Source organism: Oncorhynchus keta, chromosome 19 (genome assembly GCF_023373465.1).
Source record: "Oncorhynchus keta strain PuntledgeMale-10-30-2019 chromosome 19, Oket_V2, whole genome shotgun sequence".
Classification (NCBI taxonomy): Eukaryota; Metazoa; Chordata; class Actinopteri; order Salmoniformes; family Salmonidae; genus Oncorhynchus; species Oncorhynchus keta.
Genome location: NC_068439.1, coordinates 81,200,783 through 81,211,365, shown reverse-complemented (window position 1 = coordinate 81,211,365; position 10,583 = coordinate 81,200,783). Strand labels below are relative to the sequence as shown.

The window sequence follows — 10,583 nt, the reverse complement described above, 5'->3', positions numbered from 1 at the left end:
GCGGGGTGACGTGAGAGAACTTGGGAAGGTTGAACACCAGACGGGCTGCGGCGTTCTGGATGAGTTGTAGGGGTTTAATGGCACAGGCAGGAGCCCAGCCAACAGCGAGTTGCAGTAATCAAGACGGGAGATGACAAGTGCCTGGATTAGGACCTGCGCCGCTTCCTGTGTGAGGCAGGGTCGTACTCTGCGGATGTTGTAGAGCATGAACCTACAGGAACGGGACACCGCCTTGATGTTAGTTGAGAACGACAGGGTGTTGTCCAGGATCACGCCAAGGTTCTTAGCGCTCTGGGAGGAGGACACAATGGAGTTGTCAACCGTGATGGCGAGATCATGGAACGGGCAGTCCTTCCCGGGAGGAAGAGGAGCTCCGTCTTGCTGAGGTTCAGCTTGAGGTGGTGATCCGTCATCCACACTGATATGTCTGCCAGACATGCAGAGATGCGATTCGCCACCTGGTCATCAGAAGGGGGAAAGGAGAAGATTAATTGTGTGTCGTCTGCATAGCAATGATAGGAGAGACCATGTGAGGTTATGACAGAGCCAAGTGACTTGGTGTATAGCGAGAATAAGAGAGGGCCTAGAACAGAGCCCTGGGGGACACCAGTGGTGAGAGCGCGTGGTGAGGAGACAGATTCTCGCCACGCCACCTGGTAGGAGCGACCTGTCAGGTAGGACGCAAACACGTGGGCCGCGCCGGAGATGCCCAACTCGGAGAGGGTGGAGAGGAGGATCTGATGGTTCACAGTATCGAAGGCAGCCGATAGGTCTAGAAGGATGAGAGCAGAGGAGAGAGAGTTAGCTTTAGCAGTGCGGAGCGCCTCCGTGATACAGAGAAGAGCAGTCTCAGTTGAATGACTAGTCTTGAAACCTGACTGATTTGGATCAAGAAGGTCATTCTGAGAGAGATAGCGGTAGAGCTGGCCAAGGATGGCACGCTCAAGAGTTTTGGAGAGAAAAGAGAGAAGGGATACTGGTCTGTAGTTGTTGACATCGGAGGGATCGAGTGTAGGTTTTTTCAGAAGGGGTGCAACTCTCGCTCTCTTGAAGACGGGAGGGACGTAGCCAGCGGTCAGGGATGAGTTGATGAGCGAGGTGAGGTAAGGGAGAAGGTCTCCGGAAATGGTCTGGAGAAGAGAGGAGGGGATAGGGTCAAGCGGGCAGGTTGTTGGGCGGCCGGCCGTCACAAGACGCGAGATTTCATCTGGGGAGAGAGGGGAGAAAGAGGTCAGAGCATAGGGTAGGGCAGTGTGAGCAGAACCAGCGGTGTCGTTTGACTTAGCAAACGAGGATCGGATGTCGTCGACCTTCTTTTCAAAATGGTTGACGAAGTCATCTGCAGAGAGGGAGGAGGGGGGGGATTCAGGAGGGAGGAGAAGGTGGCAAAGAGCTTCCTAGGGTTAGAGGCAGATGCTTGGAATTTAGAATGCTAGAAAGTGGCTTTAGCAGCAGAGACAGAGGAGGAAAATGTAGAGAGGAGGGAGTGAAAGGATGCCAGGTCCGCAGGAGGTGAGTTTTCCTCCATTTCCGCTCGGCTGCCCGGAGCCCTGTTCTGCCGTGGGGATGTTTCCATTGATCATCCTTGAGATGTTTCTACAACTTCATTGGAGTCCACCTGTAGTACCTTCAATTGATTGGACATGATTTGGAAAGGCACACAGCTGTCTATATAAGGTCCCACAGTTAGAGCAAAAACTAAGCCATGAGGTGGAAGGAATTGTCCGTAGAGCTCCGAGACAGGATTGTGTCGAGGCACAGATCTGGGGAAGGATACCAAAACATTTCTGCAGCATTGAAGGTCCCCAAGAACACAGTGGCCTCCATCATTCTTAAATGAAATAATTTTGGAAGCACCAAGACTCTTCCCAGAGCTGGCCGCCCGGCCAAACTGAGCACTCTGGGGAGAAAGGTCTGGGGGGTGACCAAGAACCCGATGGTCACTCTGACAGAGCTCCAGAGTTCCTCTGTGGAGATGGGAGAATCTTCCAGAAGGACAATCATCTCTGTTGCACTCCACCAATCAGGCCTTTATGGTAGAGTGGCCAGACAGAAGCATTTGAAAGCCTACTTGGAGTTTGCCAAAAGGCACCTAAAGGACAGACCATGAGAAATAAGATTATCTGGTCTGATGAAACCAAGTTTGAACTATTTGGCTTGAATGCCTCATCTGGAAGAAACCTGGCACCATCCCTACGGTGAAGCATGGTGGTGGCAGCATCCCTATGGTGAAGCATGGTGGTGGCAGCATCATGCCGTGGGGATGTTTTTCAACAGCAGGGATTGGGATACTAGTCAGAAATGAGGGAAAGATGAACTAAGCAAAGTACAGAGAGATCCTTGATGAAAACCTGCTCCAGAGCACTCAGGACCGCAGACTGGGTTTCGGGACCTTCCCGAAAAGGTCCACCCAGGACCTCCCGACTGGGTTTTGGGACCACAGCCAGGCCAGTGCAGGTGAGGCTTTGGGACAAGTCTCTGAATGTCCTTGAATGGCCCAGCCAGAGCCCGGACTTGAACCCGATGAAACATCTCTAGAGAGACCTGAAAATAGCTGTCCAACCTGACAGAGCGAAAGAGGATCTGCAGAGAAGAATGGGAGAAACTTCCCAAATACAGGTGTGCCAAGCTTGTAAGCATCACACAAAAGAAGACTCAATGCTGTAATCGCTGCAAAAAGGTGCTTCAACAAAGTACTAAGTGAAGGGTCTGAATACTTATTTAAATGTGAAATGTCCATTTGTTTTTATACATTTGCAAACATTTCTAAAACCTCTTTTGCTTCGTCATTGTGGAGTATTGTGAGGTCATCACAGCGGGACACAGCCGGGCCACTCCTCAATGCATTGGCCCGGCTGTGTCCCGCTGTGATGACCTCACAATGTGTGTGTAGGTTGATAAGCGAAAAAACAACAACAATTGAATCCATTTTAGAATAAGGCTGTAACTTAACAAAACGTAGAAAAATGTAATGCTTTCCAAAGGCACAGTATAAATCAGAATTAAACAACAGTTGGATGGATTCTGTAGCCTTCTTAGACTTAACAACCCTGAAGCAATTATCAACAGACAAAAAAAAAATCACTAAAACGAGAGAGAGGTTCCCCCCCCCCAAAAAAAATAATTATTAGATACAGTTAAAACATGTACGATTTTACAGAAATGACACGCCACTCAATTCAGTACTTCCTAGTTCCATGTATCAAACTGTTTTTTCCCCAGGTTTCATTAAAACTAGGAAAATCAGGAGAGTCGCCTGCTGATTATAGACCCATAAGTTTAATAAATTGTGACAATAATAATAATATAATAACAAATCTCATAAGCAATAAAATGGCAAAAGTCTTACCAGACTTCACACAGGGTTTATAAAAAATAGACACTTAAAAACAAACACAAGAACATGTTTCAGTTTAATACAATATGCAAAAAAACAAGTTATACATTTATCAATAATGGCTGTTGATGCCGAAAAGGCCTTCGACCGACTTGAATGGCCTTTTCTATTCAAAACTTTGGAAGCTTTCAACTTTCCAGCTGAAATAAATACATTTAATAAAAATATTACATAATGCAAAAAAATATACACAAATAACACGTTATCTGATGAAATTGCTTTAGAAAGGGGCACAAGACAGGGATGTCCTGTTTCCCCTCTCCTGTTTGCACTGGCAATTGAACCGCTTGCAGAAAGAAATAGACAGGACCCAAACGTAACAGATATCAGTATTGGCAAACATGAACTAAACGTATTTGTAGACAATCTACTGATATAACTGATTCATTTTAAAAACTTAAAGCCCCCTTTGCTGAAAAAAACCCCCAATATGAATACTTTCAAATCTCAGAATCTTTTAGCGTGTCTCTTTTCAAAGGATGAAGCTAAGAACATGAACAACTTCATAGTTAAGAACACTATAACAATATAGAACACTATAACAATATAGAACACTATAACAATATAGAACACTATACCAATATGGAACACTATAACAATATAGAACACTATACCAATATGGAACACTATAACAATATAGAACACTGTAACAATATAGAACACTATAACAATATAGAACACTATAACAATATAGAACACTATACCAATATGGAACACTATAACAATATAGAACACTATACCAATATGGAACACTATAACAATATAGAACACTATAACAATATAGAACACTATAACAATATAGAACACTATAACAATATAGAACACTGTAACAATATAGAACACTATAACAATATAGAACACTATAACAATATATAACACTATAACAATATAGAACACTATAACAATATGGAGCACTATAACAATATGGAACACTATTACAATATAAAACACTATAACAATATAGAACACTATACCAATATGGAACACTATAACAATATAGAGCACTATAACAATATAGAACACTATTACAATATAGAACACTATAACAATATAGAACACTATAACAATATAGAACACTATACCAATATGGAACACTATAACAATATAGAACACTATTACAATATAGAACACTATAACAATATAGAACACTATAACAATATAGAACACTATACCAATATGGAACACTATAACAATATAGAACATATAACAATATAGAACACTATAACAATATAGAATACTATGACAATATAGAACACTATAACAATATAGAACACTATAACAATATGGAACACTATTACAATATAAAACACTATAACAATATATAACACTATTACAATATAGAGCACTATAACAATATAGAGCACTATAACAATATAGAACACTATAACAATATAGAACACTATAACAATATGGAACACTATTACAATATAAAACACTATAACAATATAGAACACTATTACAATATAGAGCACTATAACAATATAGAACACTATAACAATATAGAACACTATAACAATATAGAACACTATACCAATATAGAACACTATTACAATATAGAACACTATTACAATATAGAACACTATTACAATATAGAACACTATAACAATATAGAACACTATAACAATATAGAACACTATAACAATATAGAACACTATAACAATATGGAACACTATTACAATATAAAACACTCTAACAATATAGAACACTATTACAATATAGAACACTATAACAATATAGAACACTATACCAATATAGAACACTATTACAATATAGAACACTATTACAATATAGAACACTATTACAATATAGAACACTATAACAATATAGAACACTATAACAATATAGAACACTATACCAATATGGAACACTATAACAATATAGAGCACTATAACAATATAGAACACTATAACAATATGGAACACTATTACAATATGGAACACTATTACAATATAGAACCTATAACAATATAGAACACTATAACAATATAGAATCCTATGACAATATAGAACACTATAACAATATAGAACACTATAACAATATGGAACACTATTACAATATAGAAGAAAATGAAACGGATTCTACAAGAACCAAAAGCACTCCCTAAAAACACAACCTCATGGAACTATCCTTGTATTTAATTTTAAGATTTCACTAATAAATTGGTCCACGTGGAAAACTAAAGGCATAGAAACCATAAATGACTTGGCAACAGGAAATTAATTAATTTCCATTACAAAATGAAAAAGCCATTTGGGACTGACCATTGTAGATGTTTTAAAATACATGCACCTTAAAAGTTAGCTATTACAAAATGTGGATTTGAACTTTTTTGGACATCAGAGAAACCTTGAGGGAATCTTATTTGAGTCAGAAAAGGATGTTCATATGACAGGTAAGATATACAGAACCTTGCAGAGAGCCTATCCAACTGACAATCTCTTAGAAAAAAATAGAAACTATTGGAACCACGACTTTAAAAAAATAACTGATGTTGTCACAAAATGGAGGGAATGTTGGAGCATAACTAATGAAATTACAGTTAACAAAAATATACACTTAATCCAGTATAAACTAATGTATAGAATTTATTATTAAACAAGAGAGAAAATTCCCCAAAATTCCACAGCACAACGGCAGAGTCATGTATTAACTGTAAAACTAACAACGACTCAATAATCTATGCTTTCTGGGAACGCTATGAAGTCCAAGAATTATGGGCGGAGTAGAAAATGTGTAATGTAAATTGACCTATAATCCGTCTGCCTGCATATTTCAAGACATGGCGTGTGGGGCCGTAGTGATATACAAAATGGGCTGGATGATTCCTTTTTCATCACTCATCTTGAAAAAACATATACTAAAAACTTGGGAATAAATCAATCCGCCATTAAATGATTTCTTATTGAAATAGCATGGGCAACAATTAACCATCTAAGACCATGTGGCAAACAATAACAAAGGCACTAGGGATGGGGGTGTGGCCAAGCACTAGGGAGGGGGGTGTGGCCAGGCACTAGGGAGGGGGGTGTGGCCAGGCACTAGGGATGGGGGTGTGGCCAGGCACTAGGGATGGGGGTGTGGCCAGGCACTAGGGATGGGGGTGTGGCCAGGCACTAGGGATGGGGGTGTGGCTAGGCACTAGGGCTGTGGGTGTGGCCAGGCACGAGGGATGGGGGTGTGGCAAAGCACTAGGGATGGGGGTGTGGCCAAGCACTAGGGCTGTGGGTGTGGCCAGGCACTAGAGATGTGGGTGTGGCCAGGCACTAGATATGGGGGTGTGGCCAGGCACTAGCGATGAGGGTGTGGCCAGGCACTTGGGATAGGGGTGTAGCCAGGCACTCGGGATAGGGGTGTAGCCAGGCACTAGGAATGGGGGTGTGGCCAGGCACTAGGGATGTGGTGTGGCCAGGCACTAGGGATGGGGGTGTGGCTAGGCACTAGGGATGGGGGTGTGGCCAGGCACTAGGGATGGGGGTGTGGCCAGGCACTAGGGATAGGGGTGTGGCCAGGCACTAGGGATAGGGGTGTGGCCAGGCACTAGGGATGGGGGTGTGGCCAGGCACTAGGGATAGGGGTGTAGCCAGGCACTAGGAATGGGGGTGTGGCCAGGCACTAGGGATGTGGGTGTGGCCAGGCACTAGGGATGTGGGTGTGGCCAGGCACCAGGGATGTGGGTGTGGCTAGGCACTAGGGATGTGGGTGTGGCCAGGCACTAGGGATGTGGGTGTGGCCAGGCACTAGGGATGTGGGTGTGGCCAGGCACTAGGGATGTGGGTGTGGCCAGGCACTAGGGATGGGGGTGGGAGCAGGCACTAGGGATGTGGGTGTGGCCAGGCACTAGGGATGTGGGTGTGGCCAGGCACTGGGATGGGGGTGTGGCCAAGCACTAGGGATGTGGGTGTGGCCAGGCACTAGGGATGTGGGTGTGGCCAGGCACTAGGGATGGGGGTGGGAGCATGCGAGTCTAGGCAGATGAGATGTCGTCGTTGTTTGCGTGCGTCTGTAAATTGTTGTTTGTATGTGTATGTTAGTATTTGGTGTAAAAATACAGAGAGAGAGAAAAATACAGAGAGAGAGAGACAGAGAGAGAGAGAGAGAGAGAGAGAGAGAGAGAGAGAGAGAGAGAGAGAGAGAGAGAGAATATGGATAGGAGGCTTTATTTAGAAAAGTAGCATAGATCTACTGATACGCTGATGACAGCAAGAGAGGAAGACAGACAGACAGACAGACAGACAGACAGACAGACAGACAGACAGACAGACAGACAGACAGACAGACAGACAGACAGGCAGACAGACAGACAGACAGACAGACAGACAGACAGACAGACAGACAGACAGACAGACAGACTCAACCTGGAGAGAGAGAGTACCTGATGACAGACAGACAGACAGACAGACAGACAGACAGACAGACAGACTCAACCTGGAGAGAGAAAGTACCTGATGACAGACAGACAGACAGACAGACAGACAGACTCAACCTGGAGAGAAAGAGTACCTGATGACAGACAGACAGACAGACAGACAGACAGACAGACAGACACAACATGGAGAGAGAGAGTACCTGATGACAGACAGACAGACAGACAGACAGACAGACAGACAGACAGACAGACAGACAGACAGGCAGACAGACAGACAGACAGACAGACAGACAGACAGACAGACAGACAGACAGACAGACAGACAGACAGACAGACAGACACAACATGGAGAGAGAGAGTACCTGATTACAGACAGACAGACACAACATGGAGAGAGAGAGTACCTGATGACAGACAGACAGACAGACAGACAGACAGACAGACAGACAGACAGACAGACACAACATAGAGAGAGAGTACCTGATTACAGACAGACAGAGACAACATGGAGCGAGAAAGGACCTGTTGACAGACAGACAGACAGACAGACAGACAGACAGACAGACAGACAGACAGACAGACAGACAGACAGACAGACAGACACAACATGGAGAGAGAGAGTACCTGATGACAGACAGACAGACACAACATGGAGAGAGAGAGTACCTGATGACAGACAGACAGACAGACAGACAGACAGACAGACAGACAGACACAACATGGAGAGAGAGAGTACCTGATGACAGACAGACAGACAGACAGACAGACAGACAGACAGACAGACAGACAGACACAACATGGAGAGAGAGAGTACCTGATTACTGACAGACAGACAGACAGACAGACAGACAGACAGACAGACACAACATGGAGAGAGAGAGTACCTGATGACAGACAGACAGACACAACATAGAGAGAGAGTACCTGATTACTGACAGACAGACAGACACAACATGGAGAGAGAGAGTACCTGATTACAGACAGACAGACAGACACAACATAGAGAGAGAGTACCTGATGACAGACAGACAGACACAACATAGAGAGAGAGTACCTGATTACAGACAGACAGACAGACAGACAGACAGACAGACAGACAGACAGACAGACAGACACAACATAGAGAGAGAGTACCTGATTACTGACAGACAGACAGACACAACATGGAGAGAGAGAGTACCTGATTACTGACAGACAGACAGACAGACAGACAGACAGACAGACAGACAGACAGACAGACAGACAGACACAACATGGAGAGAGAGAGTACCTGATTACAGACAGACAGACACAACATAGAGAGAGAGTACCTGATGACAGACAGACAGACAGACAGACAGACAGACAGACAGACAGACAGACAGACAGACAGACAGACAGACAGACAGACACACAACATAGAGAGAGAGTACCTGATGACAGACAGACAGACAGACAGACAGACAGACAGACAGACAGACAGACAGACAGACAGACAGACAGACAGACAGACACAACATAGAGAGAGAGTACCTGATGACAGACAGACAGACAGACAGACAGACAGACAGACAGACAGACAGACAGACAGACAGACAGACAGACAGACAGACAGACACAACATAGAGAGAGAGTACCTGATGACAGACAGACAGACAGACAGACAGACAGACAGACAGACAGACAGACAGACAGACAGACAGACAGACAGACAGACACAACATAGAGAGAGAGAGTACCTGATTACAGACAGACAGACAGACACAACATGGAGAGAGAGAGTACCTGATTACAGACAGACAGACAGACAGACAGACAGACAGACAGACAGACAGACACAACCTGGAGAGAGAGAGTACCTGATTACAGACAGACAGACAGACAGACAGACAGACAGACAGACACAACATGGAGAGAGAGAGTACCTGATTACAGACAGACAGACAGACAGACAGACAGACAGACAGACAGACAGACAGACAGACAGACACAACATGGAGAGAGAGTACCTGATTACTGACAGACAGACAGACAGACAGACAGACAGACAGACAGACAGACAGACAGACACAACATGGAGAGAGAGAGTACCTGATTACAGACAGACAGACAGACAGACAGACAGACAGACAGACAGACAGTGACAGACAGACAGACACAACCTGGAGAGAGAGAGTACCTGATTACAGACAGACAGACAGACAGACAGACAGACAGACACAACCTGGAGAGAGAGAGTACCTGATTACAGACAGACAGACAGACAGACAGACAGACAGACACAACCTGGAGAGAGAGAGTACCTGATTACAGACAGACAGACAGACAGACAGACAGACAGACAGACAGACAGACAGACACAACGTGGAGAGAGAGTACAGAGTTCCTAGACGACAGTTGTTGCCTCGTTTTCCAGTACAGCCAACAGCTACTACACTACATCCTTCAGTAACATCCCATTTAATATTAGTGTTACTACCCCCAGATAACGGTCTACCTCCTTGATGTCTTTCTGTGTTATGTTCAGGAGAGGCGTGTTTTTCCTTACCCTCCTCTGGAGCAGGGCTGAGTTGATGATGGTAGATAATTGGTTGTTATGGTATGATGGGTTGTTATGGTATGATGGGTTGTTATGGTATGATGGGTTGTTATGGTATGATCAGTTGTTATGGTATGATGGGTTGTTATGGTATGATGGGTTGTTATGGTATGATGGGTTGTTATGGTATGATGGGTTGTTATGGTATGATGGGTTGTTACTATATAATGAGTTGTTATGGTATGATGGGTTGTTATGGTATGATGGGTTGTTATGGTATGATCAGTTGTTATGGTATGATG

The 10,583-nt window shown here is 43.9% G+C and overlaps 1 protein-coding gene across 3 annotated transcripts in view; it reads right to left on the bottom strand.

Annotated features, from left to right (window-relative positions):
- LOC118376972 (stathmin-4-like) overlaps nt 1-10,327 on the bottom strand; it is a 32,297-nt gene extending 21,970 nt beyond the window's left edge. The window contains exon 1 of one of the 3 annotated variants that reach the window (XM_052471484.1): nt 10,291-10,327. The gene's annotated coding sequence lies outside the window, so the exon portion shown is untranslated. The remainder of the gene's footprint in view (nt 1-10,290) is intronic. The other 2 variants (XM_052471486.1, XM_052471485.1) reach the window with 2 other exon arrangements.
- Nucleotides 10,328-10,583: the final 256 nt, after the last annotated feature.